The sequence below is a fragment of the Doryrhamphus excisus genome, chromosome 8 (genome assembly GCF_030265055.1).
Source record: "Doryrhamphus excisus isolate RoL2022-K1 chromosome 8, RoL_Dexc_1.0, whole genome shotgun sequence".
Taxonomy (NCBI): domain Eukaryota; kingdom Metazoa; phylum Chordata; class Actinopteri; order Syngnathiformes; family Syngnathidae; genus Doryrhamphus; species Doryrhamphus excisus.
This window is the reverse complement of record NC_080473.1, coordinates 14,913,863-14,925,128: the sequence shown is the minus strand read 5'-3', so window position 1 is coordinate 14,925,128 and position 11,266 is coordinate 14,913,863. Positions and strand designations below refer to the sequence as shown.

Genomic DNA, 11,266 nt, shown 5'->3' with positions numbered 1-11,266 from the left:
AAATTAAAAAAAAAAGCTTTTGTGAGAATGTAACCATGTTCTTAAGGAAAACAATATGTGACATGATAGATTGTATTGTATAGACGCGTATCCAATGCCAGTTATACAATAAGGAAAGACGTTTGCTTCACATTTGCAGTTGGTATTAATTCAATATGCACAGTATTATACATTGTGTTTATTTTTCCCCACCCTCGTTTGTTCATTTGTTTCAGAGTTGTTTGAAAAACCCAAATCAAGCAATTTTTCCACAGACGAAAGGGAAGGAGTACATAGAGCGAAGTCTTAACTGGCAGTCTCATAATCTGAATGTTTTGAGTTTGAACCTCGCATGAGGCAGGAGTTTTAGAATCATGAAGCCCACGAGTAGACTTCATTGGTGAACAAAATGGGCACACTCAACTTCTACCAAACCACCTGCTCGAACCTTGGATATTTAGTCTTTTTACCAAAGACTGCAGACAAATGCCAGCCCACATTTTGATTTTCGGGTTTACTAAAGCTGACAGTCTGTTTTAGAATCATAAAGCCCAAGAGTAGACTTCCTGGTGTTTCAAACGTTTTTTCACCATGAAGTTGTTAAATTTGAGGTTCGAACTCACGACCTTCAGATTATGAGAGTGACGTGCTGCCAACTGCGCCAACGAGGCCTGCAGACAAAAGTTAAAACATTTTAACTGGTTCAAGTCAATTTTAAAACCTCAAGGTTTAAAAAAACCGGAAGTCTACTCTTGAGCTTGGTGATTCTAAAACTCCTGCCCCGTGTGAGGTTCGAACTCACGACCTTCAGATTATAAGACTGACACGCTGCCAGCTGCACCAACGAGGCTGGCAGACAGGAGCTAAAAACTTTTAAACCGGGTCAAGTCAATTTTAACAACTTCATGCTCAAAATCTCAAGGTTTTAAACACCAGGAAGTCTACCCTTGAGCTTTATGATTCTAAAACTCCTGCCTCGTGTAAGGTTTGAACTCACGACCTTCAGATTATGAGACTGACGCGCTGCCAACTGCCCCAATGAGGCCTTCAGACACCTGTTAAAAACTTTTAACCGGTTCAATTTTAAAACCTCAAGGTTTGAAAAACCAGGAAGTCTACTCTTGAGCTTGATTCTAAAACTCCTGGGGTGAGGTTCGAACTCACCACCTTCAGATTACGAGACTGACGCACTGCCAGCTGCGCCAATGAGGCCTGCAAATAACAGTAAAAAACTTTTAACCGGTGCAAGCCAATTTTAACAACTCAATGTTTGAAAAACCAGGAAGTCTACCCTTGAGGCTTATGATTCTAAAACTCATGCCTCGTGTGAGGTTCGAACTCACGACCTTCAGATTATGAGACTGACGCGCTGCCAGCTGCGCCAACGAGGCCTGCAAACAGCAGTTAAAAACTTTGAAACCGGGTCAAGTCAATTTTAACAACTTCATGCTCAAAATTTTAAGGTTTGAAAAACCAGGAAGTCTACCCTTGAGCCTTATGATTCTAAAAATCATGCCTCGTGTGAGGTTCGAACTCAAGACCTTCAGATTATGAGACTGACGCGCTGCCAGCTGCGCCAAGGAGGCCTGCAGACAGCAGTTAAAAACTTTTAAACCGGGTTAAGTCAATTTTAACAACTTCATGCTCAAAATCTCAATGTTTGAAAAACCAGGAAGTCTACCCTTGAGCCTTATGATTCTAAAAATCATGCCTCGTGTGAGGTTCGAACTCAAGACCTTCAGATTATGAGACTGACGCGCTGCCAGCTGCGCCAACGAGGCCTGCAGACAGCAGTTAAAAACTTTTAAACCGGGTTAAGTCAATTTTAACAACTTCATGCTCAAAATCTCAAGGTTTGAAAAACCAGGAAGTCTACCCTTGAGCTTGGTGATTCTAAAACTCCTGCCCCGTGTGAGGTTCGAACTCACGACCTTCAGATTATGAGACTGACGCGCTGCCAGCTGCGCCAACGAGGCCTGCAGACAGCAGTTAAAAACTTTTAAACCGGGTTAAGTCAATTTTAACAACTTCATGCTCAAAATCTCAAGGTTTGATAAACCAGGAAGTCTACCCTTGAGCCTTATGATTCTAAAAATCATGCCTCGTGTGAGGTTCGAACTCACGACCTTCAGATTATGAGACTGACGCGCTGCTAGCTGCGCCAACGAGGCCTGCAGACAGCAGTTAAAAACTTTTAAACCGGGTTAAGTCAATTTTAACAACTTCATGCTCAAAATCTCAAGGTTTGAAAAACCAGGAAGTCTACCCTTGAGCTTGGTGATTCTAAAACTCCTGCCCCGTGTGAGGTTCGAACTCACGACCTTCAGATTATGAGACTGACGCGCTGCCAGCTGCGCCAACGAGGCCTGCAGACAGCAGTTAAAAACTTTTAAACCGGGTCAAGTCAATTTTAACAACTTCATGCTCAAAATCTCAAGGTTTGAAAAACCAGGAAGTCTACCCTTGAGCTTGGTGATTCTAAAACTCCTGCCTCGTGTGAGGTTCGAACTCACGACCTTCAGATTATGAGACTGACGCGCTGCCAGCTGCGCCAACGAGGCCTGTGGATAACAGTTAAAAACTTTTAACCGGTTCAAGCTAATTTTAACAACTCAATGTTTGAAAAACCAGGAAGTCTACCCTTGAGCCTTATGATTCTAAAAATCATGCCTCGTGTGAGGTTCGAACTCACGACCTTGAGATTATGAGACTGACGCGCTGCCAGCTGCGCCAACGAGGCCTGTGGATAACAGTTAAAAACTTTTAAACCGGGTTAAGTCAATTTTAACAACTTCATGCTCAAAATCTCAAGGTTTGAAAAACCAGGAAGTCTACCCTTGAGCTTGGTGATTCTAAAACTTCTGCCCCGTGTGAGGTTCGAACTCACGACCTTCAGATTATGAGACTGACGCGCTGCCAGCTGCGCCAACGAGGCCTGCAGACAGCAGTTAAAAACTTTTAAACCGGGTCAAGTCAATTTTAACAACTTCATGGTCAAAATCTCAAGGTTTGAAAAACCAGGAAGTCTACCCTTGAGCTTGGTGATTCTAAAACTCCTGCCCCGTGTGAGGTTCGAACTCACGACCTTCAGATTATGAGACTGACACGCTGCCAGCTGCGCCAACGAGACCTGTGGATAACAGTTAAAAACTTTTAAACCAGGTCAAGTCAATTTTAACAACTTCATGCTCAAAAACTCAAGGTTTGAAAAACCAGGAAGTCTACCCTTGAGCTTGGTGATTCTGAAACTCCTGCCCCGTGTGAGGTTCGAACTCACGACCTTCAGATTATGAGACTGACGCACTGCCAGCTGCGCCAACGAGGCCTGTGGATAACAGTTAAAAACTTTTAACCGGTTCAAGCCAATTTTAACAACTCAATGTTTGAAAAACCAGGAAGTCTACCCTTGAGCCTTATGATTCTAAAAATCATGCCTCGTGTGAGGTTCGAACTCACGACCTTCAGATTATGAGACTGACGCGCTGCCAGCTGCGCCAACGAGGCCTGCAGACAGCAGTGAAAAACTTTTAAACCGGGTCAAGTCAATTTTAACAACTTCATGCTCAAAATCTCAAGGTTTGAAAAACCAGGAAGTCTACTCTTGAGCTTGGTGATTCTAAAACTCCTGCCCCGTGTGAGGTTCGAACTCACGACCTTCAGATTATGAGACTGACGCGCTGCCAGCTGCGCCAACGAGGCCTGTGGATAACAGTTAAAAAGTTTTAAACCGGGTCAAGTCAATTTTAACAACTTCATGCTCAAAATCTCAAGGTTTGAAAAACCAGGAAGTCTACCCTTGAGCTTGGTGATTCTAAAACTCCTGCCCCGTGTGAGGTTCGAACTCACGACCTTCAGATTATGAGACTGACGCGCTGCCAGCTGCGCCAACGAGGACTGTGGATAACAGTTAAAAAGTTTTAAACCGGGTCAAGTCAATTTTAACAACTTCATGCTCAAAATCTCAAGGTTTGAAAAACCAGGAAGTCTACCCTTGAGCTTGGTGATTCTAAAACTCCTGCCCCGTGTGAGGTTCGAACTCACGACCTTCAGATTATGAGACTGACGCGCTGCCAGCTGCGCCAACGAGGCCTGCAGACAGCAGTTAAAAACTTTTAAACCGGGTCAAGTCAATTTTAAGAACTTCATGCTCAAAATCTCAAGGTTTGAAAAACCAGGAAGTCTACCCTTGAGCTTGGTGATTCTGAAACTCCTGCCCCGTGTGAGGTTCGAACTCACGACCTTCAGATTATGAGACTGACGCACTACCAGCTGCGCCAACGAGGCCTGCAGACAGCAGTTAAAAACTTTTAAACCGGGTTAAGTCAATTTTAACAACTTCATGCTCAAAATCTCAAGGTTTGAAAAACCAGGAAGTCTACCCTTGAGCTTGGTGATTCTAAAACTCCTGCCCCGTGTGAGGTTCGAACTCACGACCTTCAGATTATGAGACTGACGCGCTGCCAGCTGCGCCAACGAGGCCTGTGGATAACAGTTAAAAACTTTTAACCGGTTCAAGCTAATTTTAACAACTCAATGTTTGAAAAACCAGGAAGTCTACCCTTGAGCCTTATGATTCTAAAAATCATGCCTCGTGTGAGGTTCGAACTCATGACCTTCAGATTATGAGACTGACGCGCTGCCAGCTGCGCCAACGAGGCTTGTGGATAACAGTTAAAAACTTTTAAACCGGGTTACGTCAATTTTAACAACTTCATGCTCAAAATCTCAAGGTTTGAAAAACCAGGAAGTCTACCCTTGAGCCTTATGATTCTAAAAATCATGCCTCGTGTGAGGTTCGAACTCACGACCTTCAGATTATGAGACTGACGCGCTGCCAGCTGCGCCAACGAGGCCTGCAGACAGCAGTTAAAAACTTTTAAATCGGGTCAAGTCAATTTTAACAACTTCATGCTCAAAATCTCAAGGTTTGAAAAACCAGGAAGTCTACTCTTGAGCTTGGTGATTCTAAAACTCCTGCCCCGTGTGAGGTTCGAACTCACGACCTTCAGATTATGAGACTGACGCGCTGCCAGCTGCGCCAACGAGGCCTGTGGATAACAGTTAAAAAGTTTTAAACCGGGTCAAGTCAATTTTAACAACTTCATGCTCAAAATCTCAAGGTTTGAAAAACCAGGAAGTCTACCCTTGAGCTTGGTGATTCTAAAACTCCTGCCCCGTGTGAGGTTCGAACTCACGACCTTCAGATTATGAGACTGACGCGCTGCCAGCTGCGCCAACGAGGCCTGTGGATAACAGTTAAAAAGTTTTAAACCGGGTCAAGTCAATTTTAACAACTTCATGCTCAAAATCTCAAGGTTTGAAAAACCAGGAAGTCTACCCTTGAGCTTGGTGATTCTGAAACTCCTGCCCCGTGTGAGGTTCGAACTCACGACCTTCAGATTATGAGACTGACGCACTGCCAGCTGCGCCAACGAGGCCTGCAGACAGCAGTTAAAAACTTTTAAACCGGGTTAAGTCAATTTTAACAACTTCATGCTCAAAATTTCAAGGTTTGAAAAACCAGGAAGTCTACCCTTGAGCTTGGTGATTCTAAAACTCCTGCCCCGTGTGAGGTTCGAACTCACGACCTTCAGATTATGAGACTGACGCGCTGCCAGCTGCGCCAACGAGGCCTGCAGACAGCAGTTAAAAACTTTTAAACCGGGTTAAGTCAATTTTAACAACTTCATGCTCAAAATCTCAAGGTTTGATAAACCAGGAAGTCTACCCTTGAGCCTTATGATTCTAAAAATCATGCCTCGTGTGAGGTTCGAACTCACGACCTTCAGATTATGAGACTGACGCGCTGCTAGCTGCGCCACCGAGGCCTGTAGACAGCAGTTAAAAACTTTTAAACCGGGTTAAGTCAATTTTAACAACTTCATGCTCAAAATCTCAAGGTTTGAAAAACCAGGAAGTCTACCCTTGAGCTTGGTGATTCTAAAACTCCTGCCCCGTGTGAGGTTCGAACTCACGACCTTCAGATTATGAGACTGACGCGCTGCCAGCTGCGCCAACGAGGCCTGCAGACAGCAGTTAAAAACTTTTAAACCGGGTCAAGTCAATCTTAACAACTTCATGCTCAAAATCTCAAGGTTTGAAAAACCAGGAAGTCTACCCTTGAGCTTGGTGATTCTAAAACTCCTGCCTCGTGTGAGGTTGGAACTCACAACCTTCAGATTATGAGACTGACGCGCTGCCAGCTGCGCCAACTAGGCCTGCAGACAGCAGTTAAAAACTTTTAAACCGGGTCAAGTCAATTTTAACAACTTCATGCTCAAAATCTCAAGGTTTGAAAAACCAGGAAGTCTACCCTTGAGCTTGGTGATTCTAAAACTCCTGCCTCGTGTGAGGTTCGAACTCACGACCTTCAGATTATGAGACTGACGCGCTGCCAGCTGCGCCAACGAGGCCTGTGGATAACAGTTAAAAACTTTTAACCGGTTCAAGCCAATTGTAACAACTCAATGTTTGAAAAACCAGGAAGTCTACCCTTGAGCCTTATGATTCTAAAAATCATGCCTCGTGTGAGGTTCGAACTCACGACCTTCAGATTATGAGACTGACGCGCTGCCAGCTGCGCCAACGAGGCCTGCAGACAGCAGTTAAAAACTTTTAAACCGGGTCAAGTCAATTTTAACAACTTCATGCTCAAAATCTCAAGGTTTGAAAAACCAGGAAGTCTACTCTTGAGCTTGGTGATTCTAAAACTCCTGCCCCGTGTGAGGTTCGAACTCACGACCTTCAGATTATGAGACTGACACGCTGCCAGCTGCGCCAACGAGGCCTGTGGATAACAGTTAAAAACTTTTAAACCAGGTCAAGTCAATTTTAACAACTTCATGCTCAAAAACTCAAGGTTTGAAAAACCAGGAAGTCTACCCTTGAGCTTGGTGATTCTGAAACTCCTGCCCCGTGTGAGGTTCGAACTCACGACCTTCAGATTATGAGACTGACGCACTGCCAGCTGCGCCAACGAGGCCTGTGGATAACAGTTAAAAACTTTTAACCGGTTCAAGCCATTTTTAACAACTCAACGTTTGAAAAACCAGGAAGTCTACCCTTGAGCCTTATGATTCTAAAAATCATGCCTCGTGTGAGGTTCGAACTCATGACCTTCAGATTATGAGACTGACGCGCTGCCAGCTGCGCCAACGAGGCCTGCAGACAGCAGTTAAAAACTTTTAAACCGGGTCAAGTCAATTTTAACAACTTCATGCTCAAAATCTCAAGGTTTGAAAAACCAGGAAGTCTACCCTTGAGCTTGGTGATTCGAAAACTCCTGCCCCGTGTGAGGTTCGAACTCACGACCTTCAGATTATGAGACTGACGCGCTGCCAGCTGCGCCAACGAGGCCTGCAGACAGCAGATAAAAACTTTTAAACCTGGTCAAGTCAATTTTAACAACTTCATGCTCAAAATCTCAAGGTTTGAAAAACCAGGAAGTCTACCCTTGAGCTTGGTGATTCTAAAACTCCTGCCTCGTGTGAGGTTCGAACTCACGACCTTCAGATTATGAGACTGACGCGCTGCCAGCTGCGGCAACGAGGCCTGTGGATAACAGTTAAAAACTTTTAACCGGTTCAAGCCAATTTTAACAACTCAATGTTTGAAAAACCAGGAAGTCTACCCTTGAGCCTTATGATTCTAAAAATCATGCCTCGTGTGAGGTTCGAACTCACGACCTTCAGATTATGAGACTGACGCGCTGCCAGCTGCGCCAACGAGGCCTGCAGACAGCAGTTAAAAACTTTTAAACCGGGTTAAGTCAATTTTAACAACTTCATGCTCAAAAACTCAAGGTTTGAAAAACCAGGAAGTCTACCCTTGAGCTTGGTGATTCTAAAACTCCTGCCCCGTGTGAGGTTCGAACTCACGACCTTCAGATTATGAGACTGACGCGCTGCCAGCTGCGCCAACGAGGCCTGCAGACAGCAGTTAAAAACTTTTAAACTGGGTCAAGTCAATTTTAACAACTTCATGCTCAAAAACTCAAGGTTTGAAAAACCAGGAAGTCTACCCTTGAGCTTGGTGATTCTGAAACTCATGCCCCGTGTGAGGTTCGAACTCATGACCTTCAGATTATGAGACTGACGCACTGCCAGCTGCGCCAACGAGGCCTGTGGATAACAGTTAAAAACTTTTAACCGGTTCAAGCCAATTGTAACAACTCAATGTTTGAAAAACCAGGAAGTCTACCCTTGAGCCTTATGATTCTAAAAATCATGCCTCGTGTGAGGTTCGAACTCATGACCTTCAGATTATGAGACTGACGCGCTGCCAGCTGCGCCAACGAGGCCTGCAGACAGCAGTTAAAAACTTTTAAACCGGGTCAAGTCAATTTTAACAACTTCATGCTCAAAATCTCAAGGTTTGAAAAACCAGGAAGTCTACTCTTGAGCTTGGTGATTCTAAAACTCCTGCCCCGTGTGAGGTTCGAACTCTCGACCTTCTGATTATGAGACTGACGCGCTGCCAGCTGCGCCAACGAGGCCTGTGGATAACAGTTAAAAAGTTTTAAACCGGGTCAAGTCAATTTTAACAACTTCATGCTCAAAATCTCAAGGTTTGAAAAACCAGGAAGTCTACCCTTGAGCTTGGTGATTCTAAAACTCCTGCCCCGTGTGAGGTTCGAACTCACGACCTTCAGATTATGAGACTGACGCGCTGCCAGCTGCGCCAACGAGGCCTGCAGACAGCAGTTAAAAACTTTTAAACCGGGTCAAGTCAATTTTAACAACTTCATGCTCAAAATCTCAAGGTTTGAAAAACCAGGAAGTCTACCCGTGTGAGGTTCGAACTCACGACCTTCAGATTATGAGACTGACGCGCTGCCAGCTGCGCCAACGAGGCCTGCAGACAGCAGTTAAAAACTTTTAAACCGGGTTAAGTCAATTTTAACAACTTCATGCTCAAAATCTCACGGTTTGAAAAACCAGGAAGTCTACCCTTGAGCTTGTGATTCTAAAACTCCTGCCCCGTGTGAGGTTCGAACTCACGACCTTCAGATTATGAGACTGACGCGCTGCCAGCTGCGCCAACGAGGCCTACAGACAGCAGTTAAAAACTTTTAACCGGTTCAAGTCAATTTTAAAACACCGTGACGTTGTTAAATTTGACTTGATCCAGTTAAAAGTTTTTAGCTGTTGTCAGCCAGCCTCATTGGCGCAGTTGGTAGTGAGCTTTATGATTCTAAAACACCTGCCTCGTGTGAGGTTCAAACTCACAACCTTCAGATTACCTTCAGATTATGCCAACGAGGCCTGCAGATAGCAATTAAAAACTTTTAACCGGTTCAAGTCAATTTTAATAACTCAAGGTTTGAAAAAACAGGAAGTCTACTCTTGAGCTTGGTGATTCTAAAACTCCTGCCCCGTGTGAGGTTCGAACTCACGACCTTCAGATTATGAGACTGACGCGCTGCCAGCTGCGCCAACGAGGCCTGTGGATAACAGTTAAAAACTTTTAACCGGTTCAAGCCAATTTTAACAACTCAATGTTTGAAAAACCAGGAAGTCTACCCTTGAGCCTTATGATTCTAAAAATCATGCCTCGTGTGAGGTTCGAACTCACGACCTTCAGATTATGAGACTGACGCGCTGCCAGCTGCGCCAACGAGGCCTGCAGACAGCAGTTAAAAACTTTTAAACCGGGTCAAGTCAATTTTAACAACTTCATGCTCAAAATCTCAAGGTTTGAAAAACCAGGAAGTCTACTCTTGAGCTTGGTGATTCTAAAACTCCTGCCCCGTGTGAGGTTCGAACTCACGACCTTCAGATTATGAGACTGACGCGCTGCCAGCTGCGCCAACGAGGCCTGTGGATAACAGTTAAAAAGTTTTAAACCGGGTCAAGTCAATTTTAACAACTTCATGCTCAAAATCTCAAGGTTTGAAAAACCAGGAAGTCTACCCTTGAGCTTGGTGATTCTAAAACTCCTGCCCCGTGTGAGGTTCGAACTCACGACCTTCAGATTATGAGACTGACGCGCTGCCAGCTGCGCCAACGAGGCCTGTGGATAACAGTTAAAAAGTTTTAAACCGGGTCAAGTCAATTTTAACAACTTCATGCTCAAAATCTCAAGGTTTGAAAAACCAGGAAGTCTACCCTTGAGCTTGGTGATTCTGAAACTCCTGCCCCGTGTGAGGTTCGAACTCACGACCTTCAGATTATGAGACTGACGCACTGCCAGCTGCGCCAACGAGGCCTGCAGACAGCAGTTAAAAACTTTTAAACCGGGTTAAGTCAATTTTAACAACTTCATGCTCAAAATTTCAAGGTTTGAAAAACCAGGAAGTCTACCCTTGAGCTTGGTGATTCTAAAACTCCTGCCCCGTGTGAGGTTCGAACTCACGACCTTCAGATTATGAGACTGACGCGCTGCCAGCTGCGCCAACGAGGCCTGCAGACAGCAGTTAAAAACTTTTAAACCGGGTTAAGTCAATTTTAACAACTTCATGCTCAAAATCTCAAGGTTTGATAAACCAGGAAGTCTACCCTTGAGCCTTATGATTCTAAAAATCATGCCTCGTGTGAGGTTCGAACTCACGACCTTCAGATTATGAGACTGACGCGCTGCTAGCTGCGCCACCGAGGCCTGCAGACAGCAGTTAAAAACTTTTAAACCGGGTTAAGTCAATTTTAACAACTTCATGCTCAAAATCTCAAGGTTTGAAAAACCAGGAAGTCTACCCTTGAGCTTGGTGATTCTAAAACTCCTGCCCCGTGTGAGGTTCGAACTCACGACCTTCAGATTATGAGACTGACGCGCTGCCAGCTGCGCCAACGAGGCCTGCAGACAGCAGTTAAAAACTTTTAAACCGGGTCAAGTCAATCTTAACAACTTCATGCTCAAAATCTCAAGGTTTGAAAAACCAGGAAGTCTACCCTTGAGCTTGGTGATTCTAAAACTCCTGCCTCGTGTGAGGTTGGAACTCACAACCTTCAGATTATGAGACTGACGCGCTGCCAGCTGCGCCAACTAGGCCTGCAGACAGCAGTTAAAAACTTTTAAACCGGGTCAAGTCAATTTTAACAACTTCATGCTCAAAATCTCAAGGTTTGAAAAACCAGGAAGTCTACCCTTGAGCTTGGTGATTCTAAAACTCCTGCCTCGTGTGAGGTTCGAACTCACGACCTTCAGATTATGAGACTGACGCGCTGCCAGCTGCGCCAACGAGGCCTGTGGATAACAGTTAAAAACTTTTAACCGGTTCAAGCCAATTGTAACAACTCAATGTTTGAAAAACCAGGAAGCCTACCCTTGAGCCTTATGATTCTAAAAATCA

The 11,266-nt window shown here is 44.6% G+C and overlaps 48 non-coding genes across 48 annotated transcripts; all 48 read right to left on the bottom strand.

The window, feature by feature from the left end:
* Positions 1-756: 756 nt before the first annotated feature.
* Positions 757-829, bottom strand: trnai-uau (transfer RNA isoleucine (anticodon UAU)). The gene has a single exon. It is a non-coding gene; the product is annotated as a tRNA-Ile (tRNA).
* A 468-nt stretch (positions 830-1,297) lies between these two features.
* trnam-cau (transfer RNA methionine (anticodon CAU)) lies at positions 1,298-1,370 on the bottom strand. The gene has a single exon. It is a non-coding gene; the product is annotated as a tRNA-Met (tRNA).
* A 317-nt stretch (positions 1,371-1,687) lies between these two features.
* On the bottom strand, positions 1,688-1,760 carry trnam-cau (transfer RNA methionine (anticodon CAU)). The gene has a single exon. It is a non-coding gene; the product is annotated as a tRNA-Met (tRNA).
* Positions 1,761-1,882: 122 nt separating this feature from the next.
* Positions 1,883-1,955, bottom strand: trnam-cau (transfer RNA methionine (anticodon CAU)). Its single transcript has one exon. It is a non-coding gene; the product is annotated as a tRNA-Met (tRNA).
* A 122-nt stretch (positions 1,956-2,077) lies between these two features.
* trnam-cau (transfer RNA methionine (anticodon CAU)) lies at positions 2,078-2,150 on the bottom strand. The gene has a single exon. It is a non-coding gene; the product is annotated as a tRNA-Met (tRNA).
* A 122-nt stretch (positions 2,151-2,272) lies between these two features.
* On the bottom strand, positions 2,273-2,345 carry trnam-cau (transfer RNA methionine (anticodon CAU)). The gene has a single exon. It is a non-coding gene; the product is annotated as a tRNA-Met (tRNA).
* A 122-nt stretch (positions 2,346-2,467) lies between these two features.
* On the bottom strand, positions 2,468-2,540 carry trnam-cau (transfer RNA methionine (anticodon CAU)). Its single transcript has one exon. It is a non-coding gene; the product is annotated as a tRNA-Met (tRNA).
* A 106-nt stretch (positions 2,541-2,646) lies between these two features.
* Positions 2,647-2,719, bottom strand: trnam-cau (transfer RNA methionine (anticodon CAU)). The gene has a single exon. It is a non-coding gene; the product is annotated as a tRNA-Met (tRNA).
* A 122-nt stretch (positions 2,720-2,841) lies between these two features.
* trnam-cau (transfer RNA methionine (anticodon CAU)) lies at positions 2,842-2,914 on the bottom strand. The gene has a single exon. It is a non-coding gene; the product is annotated as a tRNA-Met (tRNA).
* Positions 2,915-3,036: 122 nt separating this feature from the next.
* On the bottom strand, positions 3,037-3,109 carry trnam-cau (transfer RNA methionine (anticodon CAU)). Its single transcript has one exon. It is a non-coding gene; the product is annotated as a tRNA-Met (tRNA).
* Positions 3,110-3,231: 122 nt separating this feature from the next.
* trnam-cau (transfer RNA methionine (anticodon CAU)) lies at positions 3,232-3,304 on the bottom strand. The gene has a single exon. It is a non-coding gene; the product is annotated as a tRNA-Met (tRNA).
* A 106-nt stretch (positions 3,305-3,410) lies between these two features.
* On the bottom strand, positions 3,411-3,483 carry trnam-cau (transfer RNA methionine (anticodon CAU)). Its single transcript has one exon. It is a non-coding gene; the product is annotated as a tRNA-Met (tRNA).
* Positions 3,484-3,605: 122 nt separating this feature from the next.
* On the bottom strand, positions 3,606-3,678 carry trnam-cau (transfer RNA methionine (anticodon CAU)). Its single transcript has one exon. It is a non-coding gene; the product is annotated as a tRNA-Met (tRNA).
* Positions 3,679-3,800: 122 nt separating this feature from the next.
* Positions 3,801-3,873, bottom strand: trnam-cau (transfer RNA methionine (anticodon CAU)). The gene has a single exon. It is a non-coding gene; the product is annotated as a tRNA-Met (tRNA).
* Positions 3,874-3,995: 122 nt separating this feature from the next.
* On the bottom strand, positions 3,996-4,068 carry trnam-cau (transfer RNA methionine (anticodon CAU)). Its single transcript has one exon. It is a non-coding gene; the product is annotated as a tRNA-Met (tRNA).
* A 122-nt stretch (positions 4,069-4,190) lies between these two features.
* Positions 4,191-4,263, bottom strand: trnam-cau (transfer RNA methionine (anticodon CAU)). The gene has a single exon. It is a non-coding gene; the product is annotated as a tRNA-Met (tRNA).
* A 122-nt stretch (positions 4,264-4,385) lies between these two features.
* trnam-cau (transfer RNA methionine (anticodon CAU)) lies at positions 4,386-4,458 on the bottom strand. The gene has a single exon. It is a non-coding gene; the product is annotated as a tRNA-Met (tRNA).
* A 106-nt stretch (positions 4,459-4,564) lies between these two features.
* On the bottom strand, positions 4,565-4,637 carry trnam-cau (transfer RNA methionine (anticodon CAU)). The gene has a single exon. It is a non-coding gene; the product is annotated as a tRNA-Met (tRNA).
* Positions 4,638-4,759: 122 nt separating this feature from the next.
* trnam-cau (transfer RNA methionine (anticodon CAU)) lies at positions 4,760-4,832 on the bottom strand. Its single transcript has one exon. It is a non-coding gene; the product is annotated as a tRNA-Met (tRNA).
* A 122-nt stretch (positions 4,833-4,954) lies between these two features.
* On the bottom strand, positions 4,955-5,027 carry trnam-cau (transfer RNA methionine (anticodon CAU)). The gene has a single exon. It is a non-coding gene; the product is annotated as a tRNA-Met (tRNA).
* Positions 5,028-5,149: 122 nt separating this feature from the next.
* On the bottom strand, positions 5,150-5,222 carry trnam-cau (transfer RNA methionine (anticodon CAU)). Its single transcript has one exon. It is a non-coding gene; the product is annotated as a tRNA-Met (tRNA).
* Positions 5,223-5,344: 122 nt separating this feature from the next.
* Positions 5,345-5,417, bottom strand: trnam-cau (transfer RNA methionine (anticodon CAU)). The gene has a single exon. It is a non-coding gene; the product is annotated as a tRNA-Met (tRNA).
* Positions 5,418-5,539: 122 nt separating this feature from the next.
* Positions 5,540-5,612, bottom strand: trnam-cau (transfer RNA methionine (anticodon CAU)). The gene has a single exon. It is a non-coding gene; the product is annotated as a tRNA-Met (tRNA).
* Positions 5,613-5,734: 122 nt separating this feature from the next.
* On the bottom strand, positions 5,735-5,807 carry trnam-cau (transfer RNA methionine (anticodon CAU)). The gene has a single exon. It is a non-coding gene; the product is annotated as a tRNA-Met (tRNA).
* A 122-nt stretch (positions 5,808-5,929) lies between these two features.
* On the bottom strand, positions 5,930-6,002 carry trnam-cau (transfer RNA methionine (anticodon CAU)). Its single transcript has one exon. It is a non-coding gene; the product is annotated as a tRNA-Met (tRNA).
* A 317-nt stretch (positions 6,003-6,319) lies between these two features.
* On the bottom strand, positions 6,320-6,392 carry trnam-cau (transfer RNA methionine (anticodon CAU)). Its single transcript has one exon. It is a non-coding gene; the product is annotated as a tRNA-Met (tRNA).
* A 106-nt stretch (positions 6,393-6,498) lies between these two features.
* Positions 6,499-6,571, bottom strand: trnam-cau (transfer RNA methionine (anticodon CAU)). Its single transcript has one exon. It is a non-coding gene; the product is annotated as a tRNA-Met (tRNA).
* A 122-nt stretch (positions 6,572-6,693) lies between these two features.
* On the bottom strand, positions 6,694-6,766 carry trnam-cau (transfer RNA methionine (anticodon CAU)). The gene has a single exon. It is a non-coding gene; the product is annotated as a tRNA-Met (tRNA).
* A 122-nt stretch (positions 6,767-6,888) lies between these two features.
* On the bottom strand, positions 6,889-6,961 carry trnam-cau (transfer RNA methionine (anticodon CAU)). Its single transcript has one exon. It is a non-coding gene; the product is annotated as a tRNA-Met (tRNA).
* A 106-nt stretch (positions 6,962-7,067) lies between these two features.
* Positions 7,068-7,140, bottom strand: trnam-cau (transfer RNA methionine (anticodon CAU)). Its single transcript has one exon. It is a non-coding gene; the product is annotated as a tRNA-Met (tRNA).
* A 122-nt stretch (positions 7,141-7,262) lies between these two features.
* trnam-cau (transfer RNA methionine (anticodon CAU)) lies at positions 7,263-7,335 on the bottom strand. The gene has a single exon. It is a non-coding gene; the product is annotated as a tRNA-Met (tRNA).
* Positions 7,336-7,457: 122 nt separating this feature from the next.
* Positions 7,458-7,530, bottom strand: trnam-cau (transfer RNA methionine (anticodon CAU)). The gene has a single exon. It is a non-coding gene; the product is annotated as a tRNA-Met (tRNA).
* A 106-nt stretch (positions 7,531-7,636) lies between these two features.
* Positions 7,637-7,709, bottom strand: trnam-cau (transfer RNA methionine (anticodon CAU)). Its single transcript has one exon. It is a non-coding gene; the product is annotated as a tRNA-Met (tRNA).
* Positions 7,710-7,831: 122 nt separating this feature from the next.
* trnam-cau (transfer RNA methionine (anticodon CAU)) lies at positions 7,832-7,904 on the bottom strand. Its single transcript has one exon. It is a non-coding gene; the product is annotated as a tRNA-Met (tRNA).
* Positions 7,905-8,026: 122 nt separating this feature from the next.
* trnam-cau (transfer RNA methionine (anticodon CAU)) lies at positions 8,027-8,099 on the bottom strand. Its single transcript has one exon. It is a non-coding gene; the product is annotated as a tRNA-Met (tRNA).
* Positions 8,100-8,205: 106 nt separating this feature from the next.
* On the bottom strand, positions 8,206-8,278 carry trnam-cau (transfer RNA methionine (anticodon CAU)). Its single transcript has one exon. It is a non-coding gene; the product is annotated as a tRNA-Met (tRNA).
* A 317-nt stretch (positions 8,279-8,595) lies between these two features.
* On the bottom strand, positions 8,596-8,668 carry trnam-cau (transfer RNA methionine (anticodon CAU)). Its single transcript has one exon. It is a non-coding gene; the product is annotated as a tRNA-Met (tRNA).
* An 88-nt stretch (positions 8,669-8,756) lies between these two features.
* trnam-cau (transfer RNA methionine (anticodon CAU)) lies at positions 8,757-8,832 on the bottom strand. Its single transcript has one exon. It is a non-coding gene; the product is annotated as a tRNA-Met (tRNA).
* A 121-nt stretch (positions 8,833-8,953) lies between these two features.
* trnam-cau (transfer RNA methionine (anticodon CAU)) lies at positions 8,954-9,026 on the bottom strand. Its single transcript has one exon. It is a non-coding gene; the product is annotated as a tRNA-Met (tRNA).
* Positions 9,027-9,348: 322 nt separating this feature from the next.
* On the bottom strand, positions 9,349-9,421 carry trnam-cau (transfer RNA methionine (anticodon CAU)). The gene has a single exon. It is a non-coding gene; the product is annotated as a tRNA-Met (tRNA).
* A 106-nt stretch (positions 9,422-9,527) lies between these two features.
* On the bottom strand, positions 9,528-9,600 carry trnam-cau (transfer RNA methionine (anticodon CAU)). Its single transcript has one exon. It is a non-coding gene; the product is annotated as a tRNA-Met (tRNA).
* A 122-nt stretch (positions 9,601-9,722) lies between these two features.
* On the bottom strand, positions 9,723-9,795 carry trnam-cau (transfer RNA methionine (anticodon CAU)). The gene has a single exon. It is a non-coding gene; the product is annotated as a tRNA-Met (tRNA).
* Positions 9,796-9,917: 122 nt separating this feature from the next.
* On the bottom strand, positions 9,918-9,990 carry trnam-cau (transfer RNA methionine (anticodon CAU)). Its single transcript has one exon. It is a non-coding gene; the product is annotated as a tRNA-Met (tRNA).
* A 122-nt stretch (positions 9,991-10,112) lies between these two features.
* trnam-cau (transfer RNA methionine (anticodon CAU)) lies at positions 10,113-10,185 on the bottom strand. The gene has a single exon. It is a non-coding gene; the product is annotated as a tRNA-Met (tRNA).
* Positions 10,186-10,307: 122 nt separating this feature from the next.
* On the bottom strand, positions 10,308-10,380 carry trnam-cau (transfer RNA methionine (anticodon CAU)). The gene has a single exon. It is a non-coding gene; the product is annotated as a tRNA-Met (tRNA).
* A 122-nt stretch (positions 10,381-10,502) lies between these two features.
* On the bottom strand, positions 10,503-10,575 carry trnam-cau (transfer RNA methionine (anticodon CAU)). Its single transcript has one exon. It is a non-coding gene; the product is annotated as a tRNA-Met (tRNA).
* A 122-nt stretch (positions 10,576-10,697) lies between these two features.
* trnam-cau (transfer RNA methionine (anticodon CAU)) lies at positions 10,698-10,770 on the bottom strand. Its single transcript has one exon. It is a non-coding gene; the product is annotated as a tRNA-Met (tRNA).
* A 317-nt stretch (positions 10,771-11,087) lies between these two features.
* On the bottom strand, positions 11,088-11,160 carry trnam-cau (transfer RNA methionine (anticodon CAU)). Its single transcript has one exon. It is a non-coding gene; the product is annotated as a tRNA-Met (tRNA).
* Positions 11,161-11,266: the final 106 nt, after the last annotated feature.